The following is a 12231-nucleotide window of genomic DNA, read 5'->3' as shown; positions in this document are numbered from 1 at the left end:
CTCTACTCTACTCAGCTCTTATCTACTCTACTCTACTCTACACTGCTCTACTCTACTCTACTCTACTCTACTCTACTCAGCTCTTATCTACTCTACTCTACTCTACTCTACACTGCTCTGCTCTACTCTACTCTACTCTACTCTACTCTACTCTATCTGCTCTGCTCTGCTCTACTCTACTCTACTCTACTCTACTCTGCTGTACTCTACTCTACTCTGCTCTACTCTACTCTGCTCTGCTCTACTCTACTCTACTCTACTCTGCTCTGCTCTGCTCTACTCTACTCTGCTCTGCTCAGCTCTTATCTACTCTGCTCTACTCTACTCTACTCTACTCTGCTCTACTCTACTCTACTCTGCTGAACTCTGCTCTGCTCTGCACTACTCTACTCTGCTCTGCTCTGCTCTGCTCTGCTCTGCTCTGCTGTACTATACTCTACTCTACTCTACTCTGCTCTGCTCTGCTCTGCTCAGCTCTTATCTACTCTACTCTACTCTGCTGTACTCTACTCTACTCTGCTGTACTCTACTCTACTCTACACTGCTCTACTCTACTCTACTCTACTCTACTCTGCTGTACTCTACTATATTCTACTCTACTCTACTCTGCTCTACTCTGCTCTGCTGTACTCTACTCTACTCTGCTGAACTCTGCTCTGCTCTGCACTACTCTACTCTGCTCTGCTCTGCTCTGCTGTACTATACTCTACTCTACTCTACTCTGCTCTGCTCTGCTCTGCTCAGCTCTTATCTACTCTACTCTACTATGCTGTACTCTACACTACACTGCTCTAATCTACTCTACTCTACTCTACTCTACTCTACTCTACTCTACACTGCTCTACTCTACTCTACTCTACTCTACTCAGCTCTGCTCTACTCTACTCTGCTCTGCTCAGCTCTTATCTACTCTGCTCTACTCTACTCTACTCTACTCTACTCTACTCTGCTGTACTCTACTCTACTCTACACTACTCTGCTGTACTCTACTTTACTCTACTCTGCTGTACTCTACTCTACTCTGCTGTACTCTACAATACTCTGCTCTGCTCTACTCTACTCTACTCTGTTTTGCTCTACTCTGCTCTGCTCTACTCTACTCTGCTGTACTCTACAATACTCTGCTCTACTCTACTCTGCTGTACTCTACACTACTCTGCTCTACTCTGCTCTGCTCTACTCTACTCTACTCTACTCTATCTGCTCTGCTCTGCTCTACTCTACTCTACTCTACTCTACTCTACTCTGCTGTACTCTACTCTACTCTGCTCTACTCTACTCTGCTCTGCTCTACTCTACTCTACTCTGCTCTACTCTACTCTGCTGAACTCTGCTCTGCTCTGCACTACTCTACTCTGCTCTGCTCTGCTCTGCTCTGCTGTACTATACTCTACTCTACTCTACTCTGCTCTGCTCTGCTCTGCTCAGCTCTTATCTACTCTACTCTACTCTGCTGTACTCTACTCTACTCTACACTGCTCTACTCTACTCTACTCTACTCTACTCTACTCTGCTGTACTCTACTATATTCTACTCTACTCTACTCTGCTCTACTCTGCTCTGCTGTACTCTACTCTACTCTGCTGTACTCTACTCTATTCTACTCTACTCTACTCTACTCAGCTCTTATCTACTCTACTCTACTCTACACTGCTCTACTCTACTCTACTCTACTCTACTCTACTCAGCTCTTATCTACTCTACTCTACTCTACTCTACACTGCTCTGCTCTACTCTACTCTACTCTACTCTACTCTACTCTATCTGCTCTGCTCTGCTCTACTCTACTCTACTCTACTCTGCTGTACTCTACTCTACTCTGCTCTACTCTACTCTGCTCTGCTCTACTCTACTCTACTCTGCTCTGCTCTACTCTACTCTGCTCTGCTCAGCTCTTATCTACTCTGCTCTACTCTACTCTACTCTACTCTGCTCTACTCTACTCTACTCTGCTGAACTCTGCTCTGCTCTGCACTACTCTACTCTGCTCTGCTCTGCTCTGCTCTGCTCTGCTCTGCTGTACTATACTCTACTTTACTCTACTCTGCTCTGCTCTGCTCTGCTCAGCTCTTATCTACTCTACTCTACTCTGCTGTACTCTACTCTACTCTGCTGTACTCTACTCTACTCTACACTGCTCTACTCTACTCTACTCTACTCTACTCTACTCTGCTGTACTCTACTATATTCTACTCTACTCTACTCTGCTCTACTCTGCTCTGCTGTACTCTACTCTACTCTGCTGAACTCTGCTCTGCTCTGCACTACTCTACTCTGCTCTGCTCTGCTCTGCTCTGCTGTACTATACTCTACTCTACTCTACTCTGCTCTGCTCTGCTCTGCTCAGCTCTTATCTACTCTACTCTACTATGCTGTACTCTACACTACACTGCTCTAATCTACTCTACTCTACTCTACTCTACTCTACTCTACTCTACTCTACACTGCTCTACTCTACTCTACTCTACTCTACTCAGCTCTGCTCTACTCTACTCTGCTCTGCTCAGCTCTTATCTACTCTGCTCTACTCTACTCTACTCTGCTCTGCTCTACTCTGCTCTGCTCAGCTCTTATCTACTCTGCTCTACTCTACTCTACTCTACTCTACTCTACTCTACTCTACACTGCTCTACTCTACTCTACTCTACTCTACTCTACTCTACTCTACTCTACTCTACTCTACTCTACTCTACTCTACTCTACTCTGCTCTACTCTACTCTACTCTACTCTACTCTACTCTACTCTACTCTACTCTACACTGCTCTACTCTACTCTGCTCTACTCTACTCTACTCTACTCTACTCTACTCTACACTGCTCTACTCTACTCTACTCTACTCTACTCTACTCTTCTCTAGTCGACGTCGGCAACCTTCCATCCCTGCTCTGGATCGAGCTTCTCCATCTGTTGGAGGATTGCACCAGGCGCCTTGAGCAACGGTTTCATGTTATCCTGCCTCTCGCCCATCCATAAAGGGTTCTACGAATCCTGTGAAGCGTGGGAGTGGGCGGATTTACTCGTCCTTCTCACCAGCCGTGATTTTGGGCAGCTCCATGGTAAGAAATGAGACCTATGTCCTATCCCGGAACTCGAGTAAATGACATTACTAATGGGAAACAATTCCGAATGATTTGATAGCTTCAATCGCATCATCCATTAAAAGTTAGATTAATTAGAGAGGTTGACACAGCGCATTTTATTAGCACGGGCTCAAGTAGGCTTTCCACAAAACTGGTCCCATCATAGCCCTTATAAAACCTTTTTACAACTGATGAATCACTGTTATACCTTATAGGGTCCAGAGTTTTCCTGGTTAGGTTAACAGATAAGGAAAAACTCAGGGTCCCAGGGGGTAAAAATTACCCCACCACTCTGGGACAACAGTCTGCTTGCAGTTGTCAGTTATCGTCAGGTATTTGGATGATCATGGCTTTATTCAGGATCGTTTCTTGGGCTACTTTGATGTATCAAGTGGGTGAGATGCGCAGTCTGTGTTTGACTTTGTGAATTTGTAGATGTCTGAGTTTAACTTCATGGAGAAACTTGGAGAAACTTCATGGAGAAACAGCGCAGCTGTAATGGAATGTATCTGCTATGTGTATTTCCAGCTAAGTCCCCTCCTGTTCCCTGATTAAGAGGTGATGACAACTCCACTCCACTACCAGTGTCAACTCTCTCCTGACATGAACTGAAGCCACGTCTCATTGAATGTTTCCTCTCCAAGCACTGTGAGTACGCCTATACATTTTCTCTCATTACTGTATGTAGAGCAATCACACACACAAAATAACAATCACATTATTACACATCAATGATTTTACTCCTTGCTTGGACTAACTCATTTTTAGCTATTTTGTCTAACTGTGTAGTGTGTTGCGTTATTGTTTTTTGTCTTCCCAGTCAAATCCTGTCCTGCACTGAAGTCAAGCCTCTGAACACCTCAACTCATGCCTCATACCCTCATTCAATCACTGCTGTGATCCATTTAAATTTTTACATTTACGTCATTTAGCAGACGCTCTTATCCAGAGCGACTTACAAATTGGTGCATTCACCTTATAGCTAGTGGGACAACCACTTTACAATGTGTATTTTTATTTTATTTTTTTTTATTTTTTTTAGGGGGGTTGGGGTAAGGGGGGGTAGAAGGATTACTTTATCCTATCCCAGGTATTCCTTAAAGAGGTGGGGTTTCAGATGTCTCCGGAAGGTGGTGAGTGACTCCACTGTCCTGGCGTCGTGAGGGAGCTTGTTCCACCATTGGGGTGCCAGAGCAGCGAACAGTTTTGACTGGGCTGAGCGGGAACTATGCTTCCGCAGAGGAAGGGGAGCCAGCAGGCCAGAGGTGGATGAACGCAATGCCCTCGTTTGGGTGTAGGGACTGATCAGAGCCTGAAGGTACGGAGGTGCCGTTCCCCTCACAGCTCCATAGGCAAGCACCATGGTCTTGTAACAGATGCGAGCTTCAACTGGAAGCCAGTGGAGTGTGCGGAGGAGCGGGGTGACGTGAGAGAACTTGGGAAGGTTGAACACCAGGCGGGCTGCGGCATTCTGGATGAGTTGTAGGGGTTTAATGGCACAGGCAGGGAGCCCAGCCAACAGCGAGTTGCAGTAATCCAGACGGGAGATGACAAGTGCCTGGATTAGGACCTGTGCCGCTTCCTGTGTAAGGCAGGGTCGCACTCTCCGAATGTTGTAGAGCATGAACCTACAGGATCGGGTCACCGCCTTGATGTTAGCAGAGAACGACAGGGTGTTGTCCAGGGTCACGCCAAGGCTCTTCGCACTCTGGGAGGAGGACACAACGGAGTTGTCAACCGTGATGGCGAGATCATGGAACGGGTAGTCCTTCCCCGGGAGGAAGAGCAGCTCCGTCTTGCCAAGGTTCAGCTTGAGGTGGTGATCCGTCATCCATACTGATATGTCTGCCAGAAATGCAGAGATGCAATTCGCCACCTGGTTATCAGAAGGGGGAAAGGAGAAGATTAGTTGTGTATCGTCAGCGTAGCAATGATAGGAGAGGCCATGTGAGGATATGACAGAGCCAAATGACTTGGTGTATAGCGAGAATAGGAGAGGGCCTAGAACTGAGCCCTGGGGGACACCAGTGGTGAGAGCACGTGGTGCGGAGACAGCTTCTCGCCACGCCACTTGGTAGGAGCGACCGGTCAGGTAGGACGCAATCCAAGAGTGAGCCGCGCCGGAGATGCCCAGCTCGGAGAGGGTGGAGAGGAGGATCTGATGGTTCACAGTATCAAAGGCAGCAGACAGGTCTAGAAGGATAAGAGCAGAGGAGAGAGAGTTAGCTTTAGCAGTGCGGAGAGCCTCCGTGACACAGAGAAGAGCAGTCTCAGTTGAATGACCAGTCTTGAAACCTGACTGGTTTGGATCAAGAAGGTCATTCTGAGAGAGATAGCAAGAGAGTTGGCTAGAGACGGCACGCTCAATAGTTTTGGAGAGAAAAGAAAGAAGGGATACTGGTCTGTAGTTGTTGACATCAGAGGGATCGAGTGTTGGTTTTTTGAGAAGGGGTGCAACTCTCGCTCTCTTGAAGACGGAAGGGACATAGCCAGCGGTCAAGGATGAGTTGATCAGCGAGGTGAGGTAGGGGAGAAGGTCACCGGAGATGGTCTGGAGAAGAGAGGAGGGGATGGGGTCAAGCGGGCAGGTTGTTGGGTGGCCTGCCGTCACAAGTCGCATGATTTTATCTGGAGAGAGAGGGGAGAAAGAAGTCAAAGCATAGGGTAGGGCAGTGTGAGCAGGACCAGCAGTGTCATTTGCCTTAACAAACGAGGATCGGATGTCGTCAACCTTTTTTTCAAAGTGGTTGACGAAGTCATCCACAGAGAGGGAGGAGGGGGGGGAGGAGGATTCAGCAGGGAGGAGAATGTGGCAAAGAGCTTCCTAGGGTTAGAGGCAGATGCTTGGAATTTAGAGTGGTAGAAAGTGGCCTTAGCAGCAGAAACAGATGAAGAAAATGTAGAGAGGAGGGAGTGAAAAGATGCCAGGTCCGCAGGGAGTCTAGTTTTCTTCCATTTCCGCTCAGCTGCCCGGAGCTCTGTTCTGTGAGCTCGCAATGAGTCATCAAGCCACGGAGCTGGAGGGGAGGACCGAGCCGGCCGGGAGGATAGGGGACATAGAGAGTCAAAGGATGCAGAAAGGGAGGAGAGGAGGGTTGAGGAGGCAGAATCAGGAGATTGGAGGGAGAAGGATTGAGCAGAGGGAAGAGATGATAGGATGGAAGAGGAGAGAGTAGCGGGAGAGAGAGAGCGAAGGTTGCGACGGCGCATTACCATCTGTGTAGGGGCAGAGTGAGTAGTGTTGGAGGAGAGCGAGAGAGAGAAGGATACAAAGTAGTGGTCGGAGACATGGAGAGGAGTTGCAGTGAGATTAGTAGAAGAACAGCATCTAGTAAAGATGAGGTCAAGCGTATTGCCTGCCTTGTGAGTAGGGGGGGACGGTGAGAGGGTGAGGTCAAAAGAGGAGAGGAGTGGAAAGAAGGAGGCAGAGAGAAATGAGTCAAATGTAGACGTAGGGAGGTTGAAATCCCCCAGAACTGTGAGGGGTGAGCCATCCTCAGGAAAGGAGCTTATCAAGGCGTCAAGCTCATTGATGAACTCTCCAAGGGAACCTGGAGGGCGATAGATGACAAGGATATTAAGCTTAAATGGGCTAGTGACTGTGACAGCATGGAATTCAAATGAGGAGATAGACAGATGGGTTAGGGGGAAAATTGAGAATGTCCACTTGGGAGATATGAGGATTCCTGTGCCACCACCCCGCTGACCAGATGCTCTCGGGGTATGCGAGAACACATGGTCAGACGAGGAGAGAGCAGTAGGAGTAGCAGTGTTTTCAGTGGTAATCCATGTTTCCGTCAGCGCCAAGAAGTCGAGGGATTGGAGGGTAGCATAGGCTGGGATGAACTCTGCCTTGTTGGCAGCAGAACGGCAGTTCCAGAGGCTGCCTGAGACCTGGAACTCCAGGTGAGTGGTGCGTGCAGGGACCACCAGGTTAGAGAGGCAGCAGCCACGCGGTGTGAGGCGTTTGTGTAGCCTGTGCGGAGAGGAGAGAACAGGGATAGGCAGAGGCATAGTTGACAGGCTGCAGCAAATGGCTACAATAATGCAGAGGAGATCGGAATGAAATGAACTAAACATCTGTGAAAGGAGAGAGCGGGGCCTCCCTCACCACAACTCCCAAATATAACTCTCCCAACTTCCACCTCAGAAACTATAATTGTTGTAAACTACAGCGGTTCAATGTTTTCTAAGAATAGGCTAACTCAGCTAGCTAACTAGGCGCAGTATTATTCCGTGAACAGCTAGTTAGCTAGAATAGCTAGCAAACTAGCTAGCCATTGCTTTCAGACAAAGAAGAACCCCTCCTATCACGGCACGAACACACAGAGAGAGCCAAACTAACGTTAACTAGTCACCCATGTCCCGAATTCCCTTAAAATAATTAGTCTTTGTCGTCTCCGTACCTATACCGTGGGTCTCCCATCCTCCTCAATTTTTCAAGTCAACAGCCTCCACTGGTCAGGACATGGAAATCGAATATATCGTAGTCCATATGGGTTTTAATTACATTATGAATTGCAGCTCTGAACAGTTGAAATTGGATTTTAAAGAGCTGATTGACTCTCTGCTAGACACTAACAAAACACCCATCATATTTGGCCCTGTGCCCTCTCTGAATCGTGGCATTGAGCGCTTTAGCAGGATTCTTGCTCTTCACAATTGGCTACGTGATTATTGCAGCTCAATGGGTGTAACATTTGTTGACAATTTCGATACCTTTTGGAAACAAAACACATTTTATAAGGAGGATGGGATCCACCCAAATAATTTGGGTTCCTGGATCCTTTCACAGCATTATAAGGCTACGTTGAGACAATGACTTATCAATGACACAAGCCCAGCTCAGCTAATACCCTACCATTGTGACGTAGAGTTGTCATAATGCTTCAACAAATGTACATTACACCAGGGGCGTCGGTAGACACAATGTACTGTAAGTAACCTAATTTATGTCCCTCTAACTGCCCTGAATGCCTCTGATCCAGATGTATTATTTGTTAGCCCTAGTAGAAAGTAAGAATCCCAGATGAAAGGTGATCAAAATAGCCCACGTTAACATACAGTATGTAGCTTAAGAAACAAGGTTCATGAAATCAATAATTTGCTAGTAACAGATTTGACATTTATATTCTGACTATCTCTAAAACTCACTAAGATAATACCTTTTGATGATACAGTGGTAGCAATACAAGGTTATAACATTTACAGAAAACATAGAAATGCCAATGGTGGAGGTGTTGCTGTTTATATTCAGAACCACAATCCTGTAAAGATTAGAGAGGATCTCATGTTAAATACTGTTGAAGTAATATGGCTACAGGTTCACCTGCCTCACCTAAAGAGATCATAATATAGTAGCCATATCTAGGAAAACTAAAATTCCTAATGCAGGGCCTAATATAGAGTATAAGAGATCATACAATAAGTTTAGTAGTGATCCCTCTGTTGTTGATGTAAATCATATTTATTGGTCCATGGTGTGTAATGAGGAGCAAACAGACGCGGCAGTTGACACATTTATGAAATTGCTTATTCCAGTTACTAATAAGCATGCACCCATTAAGAAAATGACTGTAAAAACTGTTAAATCCCCGTGGATTGATGAGGAATTGAAAAATTGTATGGTTGAGAGGGATGAGGCAAAAGGAATGGCAAATAAGTCTGGCTGCACAACCGATTGGCAAACGTACTGCAAATTGAGAAATCATGTGACTAAACTGAATAAAAAGAAGAAGAAACTACACTATGAAACAAAGATAAATGACACAAAGAATGATAGTAAAATGCTTTGGAGCACCTTCAATGAAATTTTGGGCAAAAACGCAAACTCAGCTCAATCATTCATTGAATCAGATGGCTCATTTATCCCAAAACCAACTGACATTGCCAACTACTTTAATTATTTTTTCATTAGCAAGATTAGCAAATTAGGCATGACATGCCAGCAACAAACACTGACACTACATATCCAAGCATATATGACCAAATTATGAAAGACAAGAACTGTCATTTTGAATTCCGTAAAGTGAGTGGAAGACGTGAAAAAATGATTGTTGTCTATCAACAATGACAAGTCACCGGATGGATGGAAAATTACTGAGGATAATAGCGGACGATATTGCCACTCCTATTTGCCATATCTTCAATTTAAGCCTACTAGAAAGTGTGTGCCCTCAGGCCTGGAGGGAAGCAAAAGTCATTCCGCTACCTATGACTAGTAAAGCCCCTTTTACTGGCTCAAACAGCCGACCAATCAGCCTGTTACCAACCCTTAGTAAGCTTTGGAAAAAATGGTGTTAGACCAGATACAATGCTATTTTACAGTTTTAAAAAATGACAACAAACTTTCAGCATGGATATAGGGAAGGACATTCAACAAGCACAGCACTTACACAAATGACTGATGATTGGCTGAGATAAATTGGTGATAAAAAGATTGTGGGAGCTGTTTTGTTAGACTTCAGTGCGGCTTTTGACATTATCGATCATAGTCTGCTGCTGGAAAAACGTATGTGTTATGGCTTTACATCCCCTGCTATATTGTGGATAAACAGTTACCTGTCTAACAGAACACAGAGGGTGTTATTTAATTGAAGCCTCTCCAACTTAATCCAGTTAGATTCAGGAATTCCCCAGGGCAGCTGTCTAGGCCCCTTACTTTTTTCAATTTTTACTAATGACATGCCACTGGCTTTGAGTAAAGCCAGTGTGTCTATGTATGCGGATGACTCAACACTATACATGTCAGCTACTACAGCGACTGAAATGACTGCAACACTTAACTAAGAGCTGCAATTAGTTTCAGAGTGGGTGGCAAGGAACACGTTAGTCGTAAATATTTATAAAACTAAAAGCATTGTATTTGGGACAAATCATTCACTAAACCCTAAACCTCAACTAAATCTTGTAATAAATAATGTGGAAATTCAGCAAGTTGAGGTGACTAAACTGCTTGGAGTAACCCTGGATTGTAAACTCTCATGGTCAGAACATATTGATACAACAGTAGCTAAGATGGGGAGAAGTCTGTCCATAATAAAGCGCTGCTCTACCTTCTTAACAACACTATCAACAAGGCAGGTCCCACAAAAATGGCTCAGAACAGGGCAGCACGGCTGGCCCTTGGATCTACACAGAGAGCTAATATTAATAATATGCATTTAAATCTCTCCTGGCTCAAAGTGGAGGAGAGATTGACTTCATCACTACTTGTGTTTATGAGAGGTGTTGACATGTTGGGTGCACCGAGCTGTCTGTTTGAGCTACTGGCGCACAGCTCGGTCACCCCATGCATACCCCACAAGACATGCCACCAGAGGTCTCTTCACAGTCCCCAAGTCCAGAACAAACTATGGGAGGCACACAGTACTACATAGAGCCATGACTACATGGAACTCTATTCCACATCAAGTAACTGATGCAAGCGGTAAAATTAGATTTAAAAAATAGATAAAAATACACTTTATGGAACAGCGGGGACTGTGAAGCAACACAAACATAGGCACAGACACATGCATTAATACACACACACGTACACATGGATTTTGTACTGTAGATTTGTGGTAGTGGTGGAGTAGGGGCATGAAGGCACACTGTGTGTTATGAAAATCTGTGAATGTATTGTCATGTTTTTCAAATTGTATAAACTACCTTAATTTTGCTGCCTTGGCAGCAGATAATGGGGATCCATAACATTTTACATTTTAGTCATTTAGCAGACGCTCTTATCCAGAGCGACTTACAGGAGCAATTAGGGTTAAGTGCCTTGCTCAAGGGCACATCGACAGATTTTTCACCTAGTCGGCTCGGGGATTAGAACCAGTGACCTTTCGGTTACTGGCACAACGCTCTTAAACCACTAAGCTACCTGCCGCCCTAAGAAATAAGAAATACAAAATATAAATACTCTGTTCTACTCTACTCTACTCTACTCTACTCTACTCTACTCTGCTCTACTCTGCTCTACTCTACTCTGCTCTACTCTGCTCTGCACTAATCTACCCTACTCTACTCTTCTCTACTCTACCCTATTCTGTTTTTTTTTGCTTTCTATAAATAAGGACAAACCACCTGGTACCGACAACCTGGATGGTAATTTGCTGAGGTTGGTAGCGGAATACATTGTGACTCCTGTTTGCCACATCTTCAATTTAATCCTAGAATCAATTTAATCTTCAATTTAAGAAGATGGAGTGTGTCCTCACACAGGGAGGGAGGCGTAGAGTTTTACTGGTTCTAACAGCAGACCTATAAGCTTGCTCTTAGCAAACTTTATGAAAAAATTGTGTTTGATCAAATACAAAGTTATTTTACAGAAAACAAATTAACAACAGACTTTCAGCATGCTTATAGAGAAGGGCACTGAACATGCTCGGCACTGACACAAATGGCTGATGATTGGTTGAAAGAAATTGATAGTAAGAAGATTGTAGGAGCTGTTTTGTTAGACTTCAGTGCAGCTTTTGATGTCATTGATCATAACCTATTGCTGAAAAAACGTACGTGTTATGGATTTGCATCCTCTGCCTTATTTTGATTTGAGAGTTACCTATCTAATAGAACACAGAGGGTTTTCGTTAATGGAAGCCTCTCTAATACAAATTTGGATGAGTGTGGTGTACCGCAAGGCAGCTGGCTAGGGTCATTATTGTTTTCTGTTTTTACTAATAACCGTCCACTGACCTTGAATAAAGCCTGTGTGTCTATGCATGCTGACAACTCAACAGTATACACGTCGGCTGCAACAGTAAAATAAATAACTGAGACACTTAACCTAGAGCTCCAGTCAGTTTTAGAATGGGTAACTAGCAATAGGCTGGTGCTAAATATCTCAAAAATTAAAAGGATAATTTTTGGGACAAATCACTCGCTCAATGCTAAACTTTGTTTACACCTATTATTGAATAATGTGGCTATTGAGCAAGTTGAGGAGACTAAACTGCTGGGTGTAATCCTAGATAGCAAGCTGTCATGGTCAAAACATATAGACTCAATGGTTTCTAAAATGGGAAGATGTCTGTCCATGAAAGGGGGGGATCAATGTAAATAGTCCGGGTGGCCATTTGATTAATTTTTCAGCAGTCTTATGGCTTTTGGTCCTAGACTTGGCGCTCCGGTACCGCTTGACGTGCGGTAGCAGAGAGAAAA

Source organism: Coregonus clupeaformis, chromosome 12, assembly GCF_020615455.1.
Source record: "Coregonus clupeaformis isolate EN_2021a chromosome 12, ASM2061545v1, whole genome shotgun sequence".
In the NCBI taxonomy this organism is placed as follows: Eukaryota; Metazoa; Chordata; class Actinopteri; order Salmoniformes; family Salmonidae; genus Coregonus; species Coregonus clupeaformis.
Note: the sequence above shows the minus strand (reverse complement) of the source record.